Here is a 23,498-nt window from a genome sequence, read left to right as displayed (position 1 = left end):
TGCACTTTCCAAAGATAAGAATACTGCACTGATGAGTCCTGGTAATTTCCCAGGATGCCTCCTAAATAGCTTGAAACACAACCTGTCAGGGCCACTAGAATCTCTATTCAACCACAACCTCCAGACATGCTTCCTTCCAAGGGAATGGAGGACTGCAATGATCATCTATCTATACAAAAGGCAATCAACAAAAGAGCCAGGGAACTACAGACTCATACGTTTGACTAGTCTTACATTCAATGCCATGGACAGAAGTTTTGTATACCTAAAAAAACAAAGAGTTATGAAATCTTCGGACACTGGATCCATACAAGATTAATGTTGCCAGGAGAAGGTCATGTCTACTACACTTGGTGAACTTCTTCAGAAAGGTCACTAGAACCATGAAAGAGAGCAAAATGCTGCTTATTGCCTACCTCAAACTGGCAAAGCCATTGAACACAATGCCTCACTCGGGTATTTGAGGCAATCTCACAAGTTTAGGAATAAGTCCCTGTGTCACCCAATAGATAGCCAACATGGCCCATGGATAGTGCACATGAAGTTAGGGTGAGGGAATCCACCTCTACCAAGAGGTCAATTACTAGTGTCTCCCATAGGGCTCAGTATTAAGACCTCTCCTATTCAGAAAATACTTCTCTAAAATCAAGGCAAATGTACAGGGCCTTTGGTTAACCAAATTTACTGATGACTGCAAATTGGGTATAGTCATTGAATTCCACAAAGATCAAAATATCCTCCAGGAGGGTCTTACACAGATGAATAACTGGTCAGAGCCATAGGCTAAAACACAATGCAAAAAAGAATAATTATACACTTTGGGAAGACAACTACCACTGCAAATTACACTGATAACACTCCCCTAAGAGTAGACCCAGAACTAAGGGATTTGGGAGCTCAGATTGACAGTAATCCAAACTCTGATCACCATGAGTCCATGGTGGTGAAATAATCCTTCTATGTGGCACAACCTATATGTAAGGATATGACATCCAGATAGCAGGAAATCATACCCCCACTATACTCAGACCACAATAAATTAATAATTGAGTACAATGCACCTTTTGGCATGGCATGCTCCTAACCAGGCATTTGCAGCAGCTGGAGAAGCCACAGAGGAGAGGTACCTCACTAAAAGAATACAGAGTGTAAATAACATGTCCTATGCAGACTACATAGCAGTACAGAACAAAGGGAGCCAGAAGACTGTAGCATTCAATATTTATTTCAAAACTAGCTCAAAAGCATAGTATAAAAAAAATAAAAAAGCGAACAAACAGACCAGTTTCGGGTGTAAAATTTACAAAACCTTCTTCAGTGCAGTTAAGACATAAAAACATGTTCTCCTTTTTATATGACCACTAGGCGAGGCTCTGATTTAATGAATTAATTAACATTTCAAATTATAGATACTCATTACGTCCTGGTGAAGACAAACCTCCCAGTTTGATAATCCATTTATTTTCCTTACTATTCAAAATCTGATGCCATCCTGCTTTGTTTGTCCTTTGTCCAATAATTCTATCACAGTAAAATTAAAAGATGCATTCTTATGTACCTCAGTGTGCTTGTATAAAACACTGGTAAGCTTTTTGTGCCTGATGTCACTATAATGTTCAGAAATTCTAAATTTGACTGGTCTGGAAGTTTGTCCCACATAAAACGCAGAACAGGTACAGGTAACTAAAGAGATCACCCAGTCCATCTGACAATTATCAAAAAAGAAAATATCAAATACTTGGCCAGTATTTTTACTACTAAACTGGCTTGTTTTCCTTTACTTTTTTGCATTGGGTACAATGACCACAGGGAAAACATCCCTTGAGTTGGTCCCCCATAAGAGTTGTTTGTATGGAGTCACTCTTATGTTTCCATCCATGTTTATAATGACTTAGAAATGACCTCAGGTTCTTACCTCTCCTGAAAGAAAAGTGACATCTATCATCCAAAAAATCAGAAAGCTTAGCATCTGCTAAAAGGATGTTCCAATGTCTGCAAACACTGTTTAGTAGGACATCAGTGTTCTTTCCATAGGTAGTGACTAATCATATGGTGGTGTCCTTGTCCAGTGACTTGTCCTTATATCTCAAAAGGTCCTGCCTGTCACGATTAGCCACCCACTGTCTGGCCTTATAGATATTCCCCATTTTGCAGCCTCTGTTCCTGAATCTGGTGATTAGATCTTCCTGATAAACCTCGTATGTGGCATCATTTGAGCATATTCATTTTGCGCGTAAAAATTGTGATTTCGGAATCTTTCTGCATATATGTGGAGGATGAAAGCTGGAAGCATGGAGAAGGGAGTTATATTGGGGGTATTTATGGTACATTTCTGATGCCAATGCATGGTCACTATTCCTAATTACTAAGAAATCTAAGAAAGTGATCCTGTCGATGTTATAATTGACTGTAAATTGTATACCCCATTTGTTATCATTTAAATAGCCAACAAACTCCATGCGATAATCAGAATCTGATCTCCATACTAACCAGCAGTCATCCAGGTATCTTCTCCAAATATCAGTCTGATCTAGATAGAGATTGTGTGCATTGTCATAGATGAGCTGTTCCTCAATGTGGGCCATAAATAAGTCAGCGTATATGGGAACAAATGAAGCTCCCATAGCAGTGCCTTGAATTTGCAAATGGCATTTGTTCTGATAATAGAACACGTTCTTAGAATGTGTTCAGCAAGGCAAATTAAGAAGGTATTGAAGCCGGGTTGGTACAATTACAACTTATATAAGCAATACTCTAATGCTTTCGGGTCCACCCAGTGGGGAATGTTGGTATACAATGCAGAAACATCTAGGGTGCAGAGTAACCACCCTGGCTCAAGCCGCATCTCAGAGATTACTTTAAGGAATTCCGTGGTGTCCTGGATATGGGTCCTAACCCATTTCAAAAGTGGTTTCAGATATTGTGTGAGAAACTGGGATAATGGTTCCATAATTGTGCCCCTGCCTGACACTATGGGTCTACCGGGTAGATTTTCAAGATTCTTATGGATTTTGGGTAGGAAGTATATGTACTGATTCGAAAGGTCGGGCACTGTAAGATGATGTAATGTGGTGTCTGTGATGATTCACTCATTCTTGGCTGATGCCAAAAAACGATCAATTTGTTTTTTGAAACCAGGAGTTGGATCCAATGTCATGTGAATATAATAATGACCATCACTAAGCTGTCTCTCAGCTTCTATATTATATTGGGTCCAATCTTGGACGACTACCATCCCACCCTTATCCGTTAATAATATTGCCAAATCATGATTATTTTCCAGTTCATGGAGAGACTCCATTTCAGTCTTTGAGAGGTTGTTACATTTGGCACGGGACTCCCTATAGTGAAAATGCAGATCTTTGAGAATACAGTTCTGAAATATTAGAACATTATGATGCATTGGTGGTATAAAGTTTGATTTATGGTATCTGAAACCACCCTCGATTCAGGATTAGATGCTGTCTGAAAAAAAAGTCTTAGGTTAAGTAATCTACAAAATGAGGCAATATCTTGTGCAAATGTATCTTCAGATAAATAAAAAACAGGTATAAAATTGAGACCTTTATTCAGAACTTTAACTTGGGTGGGTGACACAGGGGTGGATGAAATATTCAATACTTTGTTATTATCTATTTCTGCACCATTAGTTACAGCAATCCTTCCATTTTGTCCACCTTTGTGGTGTTTCCTACCTCCCCTCCTTTGCCTACCCCTAAAGAAAATAGGTGCTTGTTGATAGACAGTTGGAATTAATGTTTTATTTATTTTTTAATTGTGGTATTAGAAAATAAGTATTTTGTATTTAATCGTGTTTTTTTCAGCAGGTAGCAAGAATGGCCGTGGGATTTGCAATGGTCCTAACGTTTTTGAACATGTTTGTGAATAATTAAGAAGGTAGGTTTGTTTGACAGATCAATTACTAGGGTAACATTTTAATATTTGTTTGTTTTATTGACAATATCACTTTTTGGAAAGGAACAGAAGAAGAAAAATTTAATTTGGTTGTGGAGTGACAAATGGAATACAGACTGTTTTGTCATTAAATCTAATAACTCTAATCAATGTATTCTATTTTTGGATATGGAAAGCTTTAAAGATAAAGCAATTATGTTGTGAATAATATTTTTTTTTTAGGAAACCCTGCTATAATAATAATTTTGTACATTTTAGAAATGATCATTCTAAGTAGATGAAGCTCAATATTGTTAAAAGTCAGGGTATTCTGGTTAGTAGACTGACTACAAGAGACTTTGAATTTGAGCAGCAAATGGAAATGCAAGTTAATATGTTTTAAACATTGGACAACCATTAAAAAAAGTTAGAGAAGTGATAAAGTTGTTGACAAAGTCAACAACAATGCAGAGTTGATGATTGAGCTCTGAGGCTAGCGAGATGATATACAGCAGTTGCATAATGACTTGAAGTATATGCACAGGGAGACCCCCATTTTGTTGAGGTAGTTACTGGCTCTCTCCTTATATGAATCAATGAGACACATTTCAACAACCATCAAGTCTGCCTTGGATATGAGGTGACTGGTCGCAGGTCCGTACTACATGTTACACACTGCACAAATCATTGATAATATGACATTAATCTTGCCTGCGGAAACAATGCCTGCTACCCCTGGTTGAGGACATCACCCTGGTCATGGGTGCACCTCCACAATCCCATAGTTCTACTCATTCTCTACCATGGAATAGATGCAGTTCCAGCACCACAAGCCAACATAGTGGACAACTGCAATGGTCATGTCATGGCAGCCCAGCTGTACCTGTGGAGAATGTGATCTCTGATGTCCTACAACATCTCAGAGTCCATGACTACCATGTTTCACTTCTGTGAGCCTACCACACATTACAGTGCTGCAATCACCCATCACTGAGCCCCCCCACCTGTGCAAGAGATGATGACTGTGTCCTGGCCACCCACTACCTTGTGTGGGTATGGTGATGTCTGTTGCATAGTGTAGCCAGTCCATACACTGCCCTGTATAGCCCAGATGTGATAATGCATGCATCATTTTATTCTGTATTCTTTGTGTCACAGCCAATTCTTATAGAGAAGGCACCCCACCTTTGTCAGTGCTGCCCTGAATGTACCTCTTCTGCTTCATATTCACATCACTGACTCTCCACCCTAACCTTCTATTGCTGCTGCTGCTGCAACTTGCATTGCAGGTTCTGCTGGTGTTCCAATTGCTTATGCAGTACCCCACTGTGGAGCATGGCACAAGCACAACAAATATCTTGCTGCATTCATTCAATTTATACTACAGTGCCACTCCAGTGGTGACTAAACATTGGAAGCATCCCTTCACTGGTCAAAATTCCTACTTCACTGTGTTTCCCCTTTCATTATGGACTGTATTATAGGACATTCCCTGCATGGTCTGAAGGTCATCAACCAAAGCTGTAGAGAATATCTGACATTGAGACATGACATATCATATGAGGCTTGATTCCATCATGAAAGGTACATGTTTGCATAAGCCTGTCTGTCAAGCATGTATGTTCACCTGCCAACCAGATGACCTTGTGGGGAGTCCCCTGCAGGTACTTCTAGTATAGCTCAGGTATGCACCATACATTTGAACTATGTGCAGAGCCTTGATGCTTTACAAACCACATGGCAGCTCAGGGTATGGAAGTCCCTTTCTCTCTGGCCATATGGACCTCATGGGGCCACAATAACAACATGGGTAGAATCTATAGCACCCAGGAAATGATGGAAATGTATTGTCACATAGATGGCTTACATGGCATTGCTTCTCTCCTCCAGGGTCTAAGGGGTGTTCTTTCACAGGTTTTAGAATAATGTCAAGGAGAAGATTTAGTATTCGTGAGGTTGATAGAATGTTCCTGCAGCTTAGGTGGTTAGCATTACACATACATTTCTGTATGCAGGAATGGGCATATCTTGTATTCACTTCATTTCCACTTGTGGGAAACAGAGTTTGCCTAGGCCTCTTACACTACACCTATCCAGACAGAAACTGTTCACTATTTATTGTTCTGTCAAGTGATGATAAGTCAGATGCTACTTGTACCACATCCACTGGTGTGGTTGGCTGCAACACACAACATTGTGAACAGTGGCTGCAATGGTGGTTGTTGTACATGTTGCTGCAATTCTTAATATAGCTTGCGTCAAGTATCCCATACACCTAAGCATTCAGAGTGGATAAGTGCAGCTGTTCGGTGCTGTTTTTTATATGCCACTAAACAGTCCATCATTTTGGGTACCTTCAGTTTCATATTTCATGTGACTTATTTTTATTCACTTCCCTATCATTAGGTGCTCATTTGCATACACTGCATATCATAAATGTTTGACCACTGTGCAGTCAGACAATCTGTATCATTGAACTGCCCACGTCCACACCCTGCACACAGCCACTACCCTAGCTATTTTGAACTGTGAACTCTAATAACCCTAGATGAATCTCAGCTGATATACTGAAACTTGTTGACAGTTAAGATGTTAAAAAAGCATTCATCCATCCATCCAAACCCCTTTTCACATTTTTTCACTATAAAGCCAAGGTTTACACCACCAGGTGAAAAAAACATATTGGAAATTAAATATTTTGTGAAATACATGCTTTAATAAGTTTGAATGGCTGATTTGGCAAGTTATTAATAAAGCAAATGTTTTATAACTTACTGAAGAAGGTAATATGCACTTGAGACTAAATAAGGTTGCAATTAATAAATTGGACTTAATGCATTCTAGTATAGCTAAGAATTTTAACACCTGTTTATTGAAAAATAAAGATTGAGCGAAAGAAATAGTGGTGTGGTTATTATGTGATAAGCAACAAGAATTCCCAACAATGTTAGTAAATACTCCAAAAAATTAACATTTATAAGGTCTTTTTCTCAGACTATGTTCATTATTTTTTATGTGGTCTTGAAATAGTGACCGCAGACTAAATGGAAGATCAGTGAGGTGTTGTTTCTTCATGATTTCACTTCATCACTGTAGGGTGCTTTAGATGAAGTATTTCCACTAATTATCTCTTTAGTGAACAATCACACACACACACACACACACACACACACACACGCAGACACACACGCACACACGCAGACACACACGCACACATGCACACACACACACAACACACACATGCACACACGTACACACACATACACACACACATGCACTCACATGCACACATGCACATGCGCGCACACACATGCACACACACACACACACACACACACACACACACACACACACACACACACACACAAACACAACACACAACAAACACGCACACATGCACATGCATGCACATACATGCACACATACGCACACAACATACATACACACAACACACACCACACACACGCACACACAACACACACGCACACACACGCACAACACACACACACAGACACACACACAAAACACACAGACACACACACAAAACACACACACATACACAAAACACACACACACACACACACAAAACAAACGCAACCTGTCCTATAAGTTTCCAAATGTATTATCCTTTCAGATTATGAAGTGCTGCAAGCTTTGTCAGATTCAAAGCTGGATTTGAGTCAGATCCTTTCTGCTGATAATTTAGATGGGGGGACAGACCATAAATGGAATCACTTTCATTTTTAAGACTTTGGTATGGCATTAATGAAACCAATTGCTTGAACTGCTCATTTAGTGAAATAAGAACAAAACAATTGCTTATTGAATTCAATGAGCCCTAGGTAGGTAATCTTTTGAATGGCAGTTTTGTTTGTTCTGTCTAAATAGTGAGTTCTGAAAATGCATAAATAATCTTTTTCTAATCCTAGTGTATTTTTATTAACAGTCTACCCATTTAAAGTATCTTTGTGTCACCATGCTTTAGCAAGAATTAAGATGAGCATGAAGCATAAAATGGCACCAGGTTTTAAAACTGTTGCTGTAAGTTTATCTTTTTTAAATCTAATGCACACTCATTCGTATATTGTTTTACCCTTTTGTCTGTCTTCGCTCCAATGAAAACTTGTTTACTGTTAAATGGTCAGGGGGTATGAATTAAGCTGTTCAGAATTAGAAACTGGCTTAATGTGTAAACGTACTCTTGCCATCGTTTGTCAAAGTAATCATAAACAACCATTACTAAATTCTTACAAGATCTATCACAAACTAAAATACAAACCATAATAATAAGTGACTGATTTCTCTTTCATTCAGCTAGATGACTGTTAAACATTAACTGATGGAATGCACCAATTGAAAGCTAGTGGGATTCCCTTGCAGATTCATTAAAGTGTATGACACAATTTTACTCAAGTTTAGAAAAATACTTATTCCAGCTGTACAAAATAATGCAACCCAAAAAACAGAAGACTCATATTTTTGCAAAGAAAATGAAATAAATAGAAATATATGTATGTGTGTGTGTACACACACACACACACACACACACACACACACACACACACACACACACACACACATATATATATATGTATATATATAATTTAAAAAACTATATATATCTATATATAAAATTCAAAATATCAATCTATTACTTGAATGTTTCACTGAAAATGAAGTCAGAAGATTTTTCCATCATGCCAGTGCAAACAAACATCTTTTAACTTAATTTCTAACCAGCCATAGCAGACGTGTGCCTAGACATCGTGTCCACAAACACATACTATGACATGGCTTGGAGTACAGCAAGTGTGCAAGCAGACAGAGACAAAGAGAAAAGCTGTCTGACACCCAGTTAGTCATCTATGAATACTTCCTTATCAAGCACAGGCTTCCTAAAACGTGCAACTAAAATTATAAAATTGCACATTACTTCCTTTAACTTCACAAGCTATTTTTGACTAGCCTATTCTAATGAAACTGTCTTCTTGCAAAAATGATTTGATTTCTTTTAGTTATTGTGATTTCCATTTTTTTTATTTCTGCACCCTGTCAACTCTTTTTGCCATCCATTAGCCCTGAGTCTAGCCATAACAGTAAAATGCGTGCCTGCTTTGTGTGTTACTAAGCAGCATTCATTTAATGTACTGTATGCCCAAGGCAAAGGTTCTCTTTGTATTTCTTTTCAGTGAGGACTGTAAGCTACATACCAGTTAAATAATACTATTAATTCACCTAGTCCTAAACCAATTTACTTGCAGTAAGTTTTTTTTTATTTACAAATTATTTATATGGATTTAGATACCTTCATGAACCCAGTAAGGAAACATTGAATGTCATGCATTGTTCTAACTTTTCCATGCAATGTAAAATAAAACTGGTAAGTGGATCTTAGAACCCGTGGTCATACCTCTCAGCCTCTTACAGCAAAAAAATCTGGACAAAGCCTAAAATTGTGGTGGGAGCCCAAAAATGGGGACAGATTTTAAATATTACTTTAACTAACTCAGAAAATAACAAAACAGAATTTGTGTCAGTATGCATTTTCTGAAGGATAGTAACTGTGAAACTCAAATGTATGTCCTTATTTAATGACTTCAGTACTCAGTGATTTGCCAGAAAGCCACAAATGTTATGAGGAACACACCAAAAATAAGAGACAAAAATCTGGGCATTCTGCAAAAATATGGGCAGTTGACAGGTATGCCCATGGTAAAAAAAGTAATATGCTGTTATCAATGACAATGCCGCAGTACCAAAGAAGGAAGGAAGGGAAAAAGAGAGCAAGAGTAACCTGTTAGCTGTATATGCGACAAGACGTAGTAATAACCAAATGAGTAGCATTTGGCTGGATATGAGACAAGACATAGTAATAACCGAATGAGAAGCATTTAGCTGGATATGAGACAAGACGTAGTAATAACCGAATGAGTAGCATTTAGCTTGATATGAGACAAGAAGTAGTAATAACCGAATGAGTAGCATTTAGATGGATATGAGACAAGAAGTAGTAATAACCGAATGAGTAGCATTTAGATGGATATGAGACAAGAAGTAGTAATAACCGAATGAGTAGCATTTAGCTTGATATGAGACTGGACGTAGTAATAACTGAATGAGTAGCATTTAGATGGATATGAGACTGGACGTAGTAATAACCGAATGAGTAGCATTTAGCTGGATATGAGACAAGAAGTAGTAATAACCGAATGAGTTGCATTTAGCTGGATATGAGACAAGACGTAGTAATAACCGAATGAGTAGCATTTAGCTGGATATGAGACTGGACGTAGTAATAACCAGATGAGTAGCATTTAGCTGGATATGAGACTGGACGTAGTAATAACCGAATGAGTAGCATTTAGCTGGATATGAGACAAGAAGTAGTAATAACCGAATGAGTTGCATTTAGATGGATATGAGACTGGACGTAGTAATAACCGAATGAGTAGCATTTAGCTGGATATGAGACAAGACGTAGTAATAACCAAATGAGTAGCATTTAGCTGGATATGAGACTGGACGTAGTAATAACCGGATAAGTAGCATTTAGCTGGATATGAGACAAGACATAGTAATAACCGAATGAGTAGCATTACTTTGTTGTGCATATGAGAAATAAAAGTTTGAATGATGTGGCTCTGCTCGACAGGGGCACAGGAAAAAAAATTTCTTGGGTGGCGAAAGCCAGGGTACCTTTTTAGCTAGGCTTGTATAGGCCCTAGGGCCGATAGCCTAGTATCTACCTATGAACCTATGAAGAAAGAACGCCAGTTATTTTATTTTATTATTTTTTGTCTTAATTTGTAAAAATGCAAGATAAGTGAATGAATCGTCCTGAAAAGCTAAGATAAACAAAAAAAAAAACTACATTTTCTCAAAAGAAAAAAACATCCTTGGAAACTAAAATCGTGCTTGTATCTTTGTTATAATATTGCAAATAAATACCACGTTCTCTCATCAGATTACACATAATTGTAATAACATAGCAAAATTGTCACTGTTTAAATTGAAAGCAAACTTAAGACTAGGATAAGAACTAAATATAAAACTGTTCATTTTTTAACTGCACTACAATGTATGGATATCTTTTTATTAAAAATTATGTTATTTTATGTTGTGTTATGTTATATGTCATATCATGTTATGTTATGTTATTTGTTATGAGAAGTTGTATGTTCATGACCTTTTTCTTCTATTTTCTGTCATACAGTAGACCCTTTCACTTCCATTGTCAAAGTTTATCCTCCGCGGCATTCAGTATTTTGATGTTCACATGACTTCCTATTTTTTCCTGCCTGCTAGTGTGGATTTGTTTTCAATGGCAGGCACATGCAATGGGCCAGCATGACCTTTTTCTTCTTAAAACTGTGTCATGCAATGGCTTCAAGGTGATGTACAAGCTTTTGTGAATGACACAGCTAACACATCCTATATTACCTCGACTTTTAACCGAGGGTGATACAAAATTGTATATACCAATCACTTTGGTCATTAACTGTGGTGCACAGTATCCACAAGACAGGAGAACATGGATCACAGATTACGCGCTGTGTCAGGGCTAGTCACTTGACAGTAATTGGCTCTAGGTAATTCAGTTGTGTTGACGAATGTCACCAAAATGGGCATGGGTAGTTACAGGTGATAAGTACGTTGAGGATGTGGCCTACTCTGACCTATGCCAGGGACTCATGCTAACAGTGGAGGGGTGTGTATGTCCCTATTGGCCAGTGTGTGCCCACCATAAAGCCCAGGAGCTCTGGGGCAATGAGCTACTTTCTGGCCGGTGTCCATTTGCTCAGCTTGGGTTACTAGGATAGCTCTGTTGAGCAAAAGTTGGACGTAGAACCAATGAACCTGCCAAACATGAACTAAAAATTGCTACAGTGAATGTAATTCCACTGACAGGATGCAGCTTGGAAGTGGATGACACAAAGTAAGGAGGTGGCTAGACATCCTGTTTATCCAGGAGACAAGATGGAAGGGCAGTGCAGCAAAGTCATTTGGCCTGGAATCCCAAGTCTACTACTCAAGGGGAAGACAGACTAGAAATGGAGAGGGAACTGTGGTAAGGAAGAGGCTTCAGAAGACAGTAAGGGATGTCATCAGAATTAGTGATAGATTCATGGCAATCAGACTCCAGTGCAATGGTAGGGCACTATTCATAATGTCAGCATATACCCCACAGCAAAATTGTGGTAGTGAGGAAAAGAGTGCATTCTGACAAGTGTTGCAGGACCTACTAGAAAAATCACGACAGCATGAATTGGTGTTGATAATGGGTGACCTGAATGTACATATTGGACAGACAGAACAGGATATGAGGACTGCCTGTATCCATGTGGGTGGGGCAACAGGAATAATGAAGGAGAGGCCATTCTAGACTTCTGTATGGCAAATGACTTGATGGTGGCCACCACATGGTTCAGCAAGAGAGACAGTCAGAAGAACATGCAACTCAGGTAGAATCCATCCTAGTACAGATAGGCACTGGGGTAGAATCAGTGACTGCAAAGTCATGCCCTGTAAAACAGTCAGTCCACAGCATAAACCACTAGTTGGCACAATCAGCTGCAAGCAATGGTCAGAAAAGGCTTTAAGGTTAACAGCAACTAGGCTGAAGTCCTTTAAGTTGAATGGAGAGAAAGCACATGAGTGAAAGGAATTACTCAGGGATCTAGAACCTCAGAAAGAAGAGGAAATAGGTGGATTTGAAGAAAAATACTAGGGCCTCAAAACAGGATGTGTGAGGACTATAAAAGAGATATGCGACCGAGCCAGATGTGGAAGCAATGTATATAAGGAAAGCTGGAGGTGGAATGCAGAAGTCCAGGACATCAGCAAAAGAAAGAAGAACTGCAGGAAAAAGTGGGAGGCAGAAAAATTGGACAGGCTAGAAAGGAATAGTGATTGACTTACAAAGATGCTGAGAAGAGTTGCAATAGTTAAGAACAAGGCACTCTACAGGCTTCTGGAAAGTGACTCCGCAAATGGCACAAAGAAATTATATCAGGTTGCAAGGCAAAGACAGAAATACAAAGAAGATAGTCAAACACCCGCCATAAGGGATGCCAGCAGCAACCTGCTTAACAGACCACAGGACACCAAAGGCAGATTGAAGGAGTACTTCCAGCAACTTCTAAATGAAGTAAACCCCACAGAAGCTGTACTGCACAAGACACAGCCTGTGATGAAAGAAGAGGAGGAGCCCACAGTAGAAGAAGTAAGAACAGCACTGAGGAAAGTGAAGTCAGAGAAAGCAGCAGGCTCAGATGAGGTCACAGCAAATATAATAAAGATGTTGGGTGAGACAGGGGAGAAATGGCTCCTTAAGTTACTCATAGCAATATGGAGATAAAAACATATCCCAGATAACTGGAGAATAAATATACCAATGCCAGTTTTACAAGAACAAATGGGACATCCACAAATGTGGTCAGTACAGAGGTATCAAACTCCTGTCGCATTGCATGAAAGTCCTGGAGAGGTTGACTGATAAATTAATACAAAAAGTAGTAAAAAGTAAGATGGGAAATGAGCAGTTTGGGTGTGCATTAGGGTTCAGCTCTAAGCCCACTGCTGTTCATACTGGTGATGGACTACATTAGCAAATAGGTCAGAGGAGACAGGTCAACAAAGTTGCTGTATGCAGATGATGTGACATTACAGACAGACTCTGAGCAAGAACTTTAGCAAAGGATAAAGGTATGGAATACAAAACTGAAGGCATTTGTGTTGAAACTCAACACAGATAAGGCCGTTGTAATGGCAGCAAATGTGTGAAATCAGAAGAAGCTGAGAACTGAGATAGAAGGAAGGATAGTAGAACAGGTTAACATCTTCAAGTATCTAGAAGGGCTGGTTGAGGAGAAGGAAGATCTCAATGAGGAGGTCAAAGCTAGAAGCAGAGGAGCTGCAGCCAACTGACACAGAGTCTCAGGGGTTATATATGACAGATGAATGCCAAAGAAGCTCTACAAAACAGTGGTACATCCAGTACTACAGTATGATACAGAAAACTGGGCAGTAAAGGCAAAGCAGTTGAGGAAGCCAGAGGTCATGCAGATGAAGTGCCTGAGATAGGTGATAGAATGCACACTGTGAGACAGATGAAGACATGAAGACATCAGAGCAGAAGCCAAAGCAGCTCCAGACAAGGTCAAAGATAACAGACTATGGTAGTTCGGTCACATGTGCAGAAAAGCAGAAGACAGTTTGGTGAAGAAGATTTGGACAGACAGGAAGAAGGTAAGAGGAGACAAGGGTGTCAAGCAAAGAGGTGGATGGATTGTTTGATAAAGACATGTGACAGTCAGGCATGAGTGCTGAAGAATTTAGGAGAGTGTCATTGATTGCAGACTGAGATGGCGGCAGTTAACATGACACCCTGACCACATGTAGAAAATGGGGAAAAAAGGGGGGGGGTTGATGATGAATTTATCAGAGTATTTATTCGGGTCAACCATGTCACATTTATTGGGAAAACAATGATCTAGCTCCTCCAAACTGGAACTCTGACTGCATACACTGCTGCAAAACAAAAGTCATGAGTGGCATGATTACAAACCACAGAAATCTACACTTCAAGCAACAAATATTTCACAAGACTGCACACTACTATGAAAAAAAATAAATCTTTCCACATCTATAACATTTCAGTACTAAGCTTTTCTAGGGTACAACTGGATTTGGTTTTTAGTGCTTAAATAAATGTATCGCTCTTGATGAATAGCATTGCAACAATACTATGAATCAGTTTAACATTAATCTATGAATTAAACTTGAACAACAATATATGGACCTATCTGTAAATATCTAAACCACAAAAAGTTGAAAATAACAATGCAGACAAAAAAAATCTATTGAAAAAAACTTCAACTGCAATATTGGCTTTTTGCAAGAGATAACCTCAAAGCATGCAAATAGAAAGCAACATTTTTGCAGGGAGGCTGCACACCCTGCTAATTAAATATACCAGCTCCAAGATCATACAATATTAAGAAATGTGCATATTTCCCAACCCCAGAATTATATTCATCTTACACAAATATTGATAGCTTGCTACTCAACCAAATTAATTTGGCAATAAAGCTGTCAACTAAGTTGGAAAGTTACAATTCAACAAAATTAAGTTCTTATATATATATATATATATATATATATATATATATATATATATATATATATATATATATATATATATATATATTTATACATCTGTGTGTGTTCGTGTGTGTGTGTGTGTGTGTGTGTGTGTGTGTGTGTGTGTGTGTGTGTGTGTGTGTGTGTGTGTGTGTGTGTGTGTGTGTGTGTGTGTGTGTGTGTGTGTGTGTGTGTGTGTGTGCATGTGCAGTAGTTCCTATCACACACACACACACACACACATATGATTTACCTTCAGTTGTTCAACTAGCATGAATATTGACATCCTGAATGTAAACCAGTCTACTTCAAAAACAGAAACATCAACTTACTAGTGTTCATGCACCAAGGAAGAAAATCAGTGCATACAACTCTAAAACATTGTTTTTTTACAGGGGGGAAGCCTCCCACAACACTGCTAATTAAGGATTGTTGTTCTCACACACCTGTCATTTATCTGTATAGTTGACCAAATGTGGTCAATTAAACAGATGTAGACCAATCCAATGGAGCCCATACACACACACACACACACACACACACACACACACACACACACACACACACACACACACACACACACACACAAACAAACACACACGCGCATATATATATAGAGAGAGAAAGAGAGCGAGAGTAAGAGAGAGAGAGAGAGAGAAAGATATTAGTTGACAACAATAATCAAAGAAATACTCTTAACCATGAGCTTTTAAAGATTCACCCAATGTTTATTTAGAAGGGTAACTAAAGAAAAACAGGCTCTTCTTGGCAAACCAAGAAAGATTAAATAAAGGGCATTTGTTTGATAGTACTTATAGCTTTGTGGAAATAATAGTTTGAAATGGCTTTCTTCCCATGCAACAGAGAACATATTGAGTCTCACAAGGCTGGACAGAAAATGTACAAGGTTCAGGTATTCAACACCTTCACAGCAAAAGCAGCAACATTTTCACAGGAAGGGAACACTCTCTACAGATTCCACACAGGCAAGGCAAACTCTACAGGTGCTGAAGCCTTTATCCTGCTTTCCTTTTCAGGCTGCTAGCTCCCCTCTTCCAAACATATCTTGTTTTCTTAAAGTTGCTAAACATTCTTCCCTAGAAAGTCCTCAAGGATTAAAAGTAAGCACATTTGACAAGACTACTCAGCTCAGGCCTAGTAAACAGCTGGTTTTCCCTTAAATGACCTCCTGTTTCCTATCTGTAAAGAATTATTTGGTGTGAAAAACACTTGCTCTAGTGTACAACATGGGAAAATTCATGGCATTCCTACCTTTACCACTGCAGCACTTAGTGTTTAAAACTGGGAAAGAGGCAACTAAATGACCCCCAACATAAGCCATTACTTCTAAGGGATGCAGATGGGATGCAAGCACATAACAACAATCTTTCAGATGATGTCAGACTGAATGGTGGACTGTTACAAACCGAAATAGCTACAGTGACAAAGCCCATCAAACAAGCTTGGAATTATTTGTTTGTAGTGCCGTGGAATGGAAGCATGGCCTTTAACCAATAAAAACATATCTGACAAAACTGTAATACTTAAGGATAGGTAAAACCTATTTAATAACTAAACACTGTTGAACAATCACTGAATACCTCTGTTCAGTGTTACCTAATGTCTGGCATATAGACAATATTGGGCATCCATCCCCTCAGCAACTTGTACCAGTACTGTTTCTAAGCCTAACTCAGAGGCATTGCAGAACACTGTCAACTGATTTGAGAAGTCTGGGGTTAACAGGAAGAGTCCAGAACATAGCATACTCTTTTACATTTTAAATATCTATTTGCACCCCCAATCCATATGCCATTCAGGGAAACCTATATGTGGTTAAATCAGCCAATGGATACTTAAGAATGGTAACGTTCGGTAGCAATTTGTAGTAGTAGTTGACAAATTTTATAATGGCCTTGACTTGCCTTTTGATGGCAGATTTGGACCTATCACATACAGTTTTTATCTTTTCTGCATGAGGTTGTACTATCCACTGTGTTGGAGCCCAAATACTGGGCATCAGCCATGTACAATTTATACTTCGCTAGGTTAGATGTTAACCTAGCTTATCTAATTTAAAACATCTTAAACCTTGAGACTGTGACTTCTCAATATACAGAAAAATAACTACATTGCCTAGATCAGCTACCGTATACCCTGTATGTGTCTAAGAATTTGGTCCATATGCCTATGAAACATTGCTGCTGCACCTTGAATGCCAATTAACATCACTTTGTAAAGGTGCTGGGAATGCTGTTTTCAATGTAGCTACTAGAATTAATGGGATTTGCCATTAACCATTAATCAGGGTGAACATGGACAAAGATCACTCTAGCCTTATCCAATTTTTATACATGTTTGCCCACTTCAGGCATGGTATATAAATCATATTTCTATATATTATTCAGTTTTATAAAGTCATTGCAAAATCTAACAATCGCATCAAGTTTGGGAACCAGGAAAATGGGCCTACTGGATTTCCTTCATCACTCCTTGCTGCTGGAATTCTGGTATATAATAGAGTTTCCGATTTACTTTTTCACAAGAGATAGCACTGTGGTGTATTCAATTAGTTCTGCAAGGAAGTTCTGAGAATATGTTCGTATTACTGAATACCAGTTTTTTAACTTATTATCATTAGGTTACTAACTGTGCTTTTCTTATATTTTCTTCATGGCATTAATGTCGTAAGCAAACATACTACAGAAATCTCTTTCTATCATTTTTGAGTTTTCACTTTCTGGTGTGTCTCACTGTAATTTACTTCATTTTCTTTTTTATCTCTTTGAAAGGGTCTTGCTACTTAGTTAGACATTTGCTTTTGGTAGTATGTACTAACACAAACACTTTGTCCCTCTCTGAAACTCTCTAAGATGAACATTTATACCGTGTGCTTTCTGTTCAGTTTCCTGTGTGCTCTTTCAGTGTGTTCTCTGATGCAGCCTTCATAGCTCTTATCCTTTCCTACCATTCTGTGTAATAACCTATCACACTCTTAAAGGGAGTGCTGTCTTCTTCCCTGCTTTCCTTTGTTATGTTTTGCAAGCCCAGGATTGCCCCCTTTGGATCATTCCATTTGCTGACAAGCCACACCCCTGCATAACAAAAACACCACCTTATGTTGGAGTAGCCACACCCCTTTTTATCAAGCCATGCCCTGAAACACCATTTTTTTAAGTGTCATATACAGTGACTGCATGGGCAACCTTTGATGATACGGAGCCCTAGGGAAACATTTCAATGGTACTCTGCACCCTGCTGTTTAATGTCATCCTGGCACACACCCCAGTGCTTCCACATTTTCCTCCCATCGTTGCCTCCTCATACTATCCAGATTAAATGAAATGACCACATTGATAAACCATAAAAACAAGAAGAAGAACCAAAGGCAACGTATCAAGTAGATATCCAGGAACAAACCACCATATAAATTAGAACAAGTTTATTTGAAAATAATCTAAAATAATCTCCAAAGGATGAACTGGTTAGCGCTTTCACTTAAATAAATGTTAAACTTCCTCAGACATTGATTTAAAATATTGCACATCTTAAATACATCTCTGTAGTGATGTAATTTCTTTTCATTAATTAACTTAATACCACATTTAAAAAGACTCTGCCCTATGCATGCATAAATACAAAAAATATATATATATATATATATATATATATATATATATATGTATAAAACAATCCTTATATAAAAAATTTATTTATAAACATCATGAAAAACATATACCTATGTATAAAATAATAAATAGACATACATATGTATGTATGTATATAAAAATGTATACTATACAAAATTTTTTGCCTCTTATAGTAAATTTGTTATTAACTTCTACTTTGTGACACCATTTACAAAAAGAACACTTTTCCATGCCGTACATCCTATTGTCACTATGTGTCTCAGTATATTTTAATCGATCTTTCAAATGTTTACCCCCTTCTATTCACAATAAGTGGTTTTTCACCAACTAGGTGTCTAAAATCATCTTCACTTAAAACTGTCCAGTTTTTCTCGAAGATCCATTTAAGCAATCTAAAATCTTCACTGTATGTTATTATTAATGCTTCTGAAAACCTATTTGGATTGTCGTATGCTATATTATCTGCTTCTTGTTCAAAATTACTTTCTAAAATTCTTTCTTCAGCTTAATTTATTTCATTTATTTCTGTCTCATTAGTATGATTTACTTTATCTAAAATGGGTTTAAAATAACTGCTCTCTCTTTTCATTTTCACTTCTTCTATAATTCCATCTATGAATGCACTGGGGTATGCTCTAGCACAGAACATACTTCGTAAATTAACACACTCATCTAAAAAGTCTTGCTGTTTAGTGATCATACGTGCAGCTCCAACTACTTGCCCTTTTACAACCAATTTTTTCTGTTGTTGGGCGTGTGATATTCTCTAATGCAATAGGCTATTCGAATATGTCTCCTTCCTGTGTATCTGAGCTACATACCTTTTCTCTATATGTTCCTTAATGAGTTTATTATCCAAGTATTCCATGTATTCAACACTAACCTTCCATGTAAACCTTAAAAAAGTTGCTGATTCATTTATGTATATCAAAAATTATTCAAGCATGCTATTGGTTATACTATCTAGATTACTTTTCTCACATTTGATCTTATTTGTTAGGCTTTTCATACATCTTTTAACCATATTCTAATGCCATGACTATAGTGCAACAACTGTGTAGGAATAAATTAAGCTAGTTGTCTGTGGTCCAGTAGGCCCCCAGAAACTATGAGGTTCTAAATCCTCTGATGTGTATGTTTGAACTTTTTTCCATAACCATTGGTACACTGATGGCCTGAACAAAAATCATGACTGAGGAAAGAAACTCACTTTTGTTTTCCTTCAAGTTGTTTCAAAGTTAGTAACATAATAAAATGAGTAGTAGTTACCATTAACTGAGAAGAAGAATGCTTTTGAGGGTATATAAATCATATCTAGGATGACTTCCTTTCTCCCTACCCATTGTTCCTCCCAGAAAAGATAGTAATTTCTGTGTACCCCTCTGGTGTTAAAATGGTATGAAGTGAAAGGACAAATGACTATAGTCATATATTTCAAGTTGCTTCCGTTATATATCTAAACAGCTTGCCTCCTCAGCCCTAACCCCAAAAAGACAGACACCTTCTGGGTACCCCATTGAAGACAAACCAGAACAACAAAGTCATGTCAGACCCAGTGCTGTTAGATATGGTACATCTAAAGAAATCCCAGTCCCTTCAGGTCACACGCTCCAGAGACTTCAGCCTCATTACCACAATCCATAGAACTTGCTGCAGGTGCAGGTTCCTAACCCAGAGACTGCCCATGCTCTGTAATAGACTGCCCTTGCAAATCAAGCAGAGCACCTTACTGGTCCTCTTCAAGAGAAATCCTGACGAGTAGATGGGAAATAGAAAATTCACCACAGGATCATTTCAGTGGCCCTGCTTGACAGAGGCACTGGGAAATAACATTGGGCAGCATGATGTCAGGGAATCCTATGGGCTTGTAAGAGCTCTAGAGCAGTTAGCCTAGTACACACCTATGAACAGAGAAAGAACAAATAGAGTGCAACATATTTCAGCCTATTGCTGTCAGATGTATATATGCATTATGCCTCCTTTCCCCATGCCCCTAGAAGATAGCTACCTGTATATACATCTGATTTTACATCTAAGTAAAACATCACAGTAATGCATTTCAATTTTCTGCTTCTAGACAGTATACTGGCCCTAGATAAGTCTGATTATCTTCTGTGTACACCTGACATGTATTTCTGAGGAAAGTTAAAGAAACAATGGCCACACTGTCCCCAGCTAACACAAACTATACTGACCTTTTGTACACACCTCTGAAGTTTAACACAAATTATAGTGACCTTTAGTATACACCTCTGAAGTTTGACTGTGAAGAGAATTAAAGAAAGAGTGGCTACAGTATCCCCATTCCCTGCAGAAGCTATAGTGACCTATGTGCATACCTCTGAGCTGTGACAGGTTTAGCCTAGGTGTAACCTGTGGCAGAGAACCCTAATAAGCCAATTATACAGCCAGGAGTGATGACCTTCAGAAACTGTGAGGGTCTCGATATTCTGTCATGCATTTTATGCCTCATTTTATCCTACCCAGGAGATCTAAGTATGTACCCACAAATATTATTTTTTGATGAATGCAGATACATACATTGCCACTGCCCCTGACAACTCAGGTCTATCACAAGGTCATGAGCATACAAAATAAACTTTCCCTATTACTCACTTAGATTTCAAAAAGTAGCAAGAGTTCCTTCTCAAAAATAGCTGTTGAGTGCTGCATCCCACAGTTACTGCTCCATACTTTTTCCTTTACTCTTTCCATGGGGAATTAAAGACAACGCTGCTTCTGACTATTGTCAGCACCATCCAGACAGAAAGGCAGACAGAGAGATTCTGCAGTCACTCCAAAGAAGATGAAAATCACAGCTGCATTAACATTAACAATTAATATTGCATGCCAGCATTTATACATCTCAACTGTCCCTGATTTTACAGAATACCAGTGATTTTGACCCTTATGTTGTCATGTCCTTCATAAAATGTTTTACTTGCTGGTGAACTGACAGAGGTTACTACAGTCAGTAATACCAGACATTAATCATTTCATACTTCTTATTCTACAGAAAATGCATTCAATTCAAAATCTGTTCTTCTATAAACTTTATAAGTGAATTAGAGTAATATTTCACAATTTTGACTGATTTTGAGCCTTTGCCCCCCCCCCCACCACCACCACCACCACCATTTTTGGCATTGCCTAGAACTTGTTAGTAAAGAAATTGAGAGGTATGATAATGTCTCCCAAACTGGCCAACATTATGGATCTCAACTGTTAACAATTTTGCATAATAGCCCTGATTTTGCCTTATATTTTGCCCTGTTCTTGCAAATACTAAGTTTCTGGTAAATCACCAAGGAAGAATACAGTTAATCAATAATGCCAGACATTTGAGTTTAATGCTAATGCAAAACACACTGTTCACTGACATTTGTGACTGGAGTAATTTTTAAAAACTGTCTTGGATTTCAGGCTTTGTTCAGATGTTCATAGGAGGTTACTTGGCTAGCAGCTCTAGAGCTTTTACAAGCCAAGACATGTTAATCCCAAGTATCTTCATTTGTTCTTTTTTGAGTAGTTCTCAGAACAAATTTATGAACAGAGTGGGTCTGCAATCAACACCAGCTACCCCTGTCCATGAGGGACATTTGTGCCACCCCAGGAGCGAATTTGCAGTCTCCCATCCAATTATCTAGGTTGTGTTTGAATAGGGTCAGTGAGGAGCTTTGTTTTTCATGAATAGGGAGTCTATTCCAGAGAATCGGCAGTCTCTGGAAGACAAATCTGCCTCTCCAGCATGATCTGCTAATGTCACAGGCTGGGCTGAGGTCCCTAGACTGAGTGACTCTTAAGCCATTTGACTTGCAGATGTGCAGCTCTTCCATTAGGGCAGGACTGGAGAGTGCTCTACAGGCCAGGCACAAGTCACTTCTCAGTAGCCTATAACATACAGAGTAAAGTAACAGGGCTTTCAGCCTGTCCACGTAGGTCATGGTTATATACAGATAGATAGGTACAAACTAAGTTCCAAAACTGCTACATGTTTCCTTGAAACTCTGCAGACTTCTAAACACTAGTTTCCATTTTTAAAATGAAGAGAAACAAGCTAGGAAGCACTATTTCTTTATTTTCAATACTCATCATCAGTGTAGTAAAAGAGAAAAATCCCCAGAAAATGATAGTGTACCAACCAGCTCCATGGCCTAAGCAGTCCTAGTCTTGACTATGTTTCAGATGAAAATAACTGGCCCACCTGAAGGAGGAGCTGTTGTGGCTGCAACAGGAATTAGCAAATAAGTGTGACTTGGAAGGCTGGTGCAGGTTTGGCTATAGCACTGCCATCTGCAGGAAGGTCTTCCATGTGCATCCCATTCATAAACCAATGTGAGATTGGGAAATGAGGGTGGGGAAGTGAGATTGTGCCTTGAGATCCATACACCAGACCTATACTACACTTTAAAAACAACAAACTCAACTCACAATAATACCCATATTTAAATATGATTGCATACAATATAAGTTTTTTATGCTAATCAACACTTCATCAAATATATTGAAAGTTCATTCTTGATTTAAATGATTCTATGTACAGAATGCAATGAAGTAATATTCCCAAAGATGCCTTAAATGAAAAATGCTCATTTATCAATTATTAAATGTTAAGTGTGATTTTCAGGTTCCTAGAAACATTAAAAGTTCTGTTTGTTTATTTGTTTGTTGTTTTTTTTTTACTTACAAAAGTTTCTGTAAAATCTCCCTTAACTAGCAAATGTTCTATGCTATTTTATAACAGTATTTTTGTTTAAATACTTTTCAGAATTAGATGTGGGTCCGAACTAAAGAAAATATTTCCATTTGCTA

Source organism: Protopterus annectens, chromosome 3.part0, assembly GCF_019279795.1.
Source record: "Protopterus annectens isolate FY-2018-M chromosome 3.part0, PAN1.0, whole genome shotgun sequence".
In the NCBI taxonomy this organism is placed as follows: Eukaryota; Metazoa; Chordata; order Ceratodontiformes; family Protopteridae; genus Protopterus; species Protopterus annectens.
Note: the sequence above shows the minus strand (reverse complement) of the source record.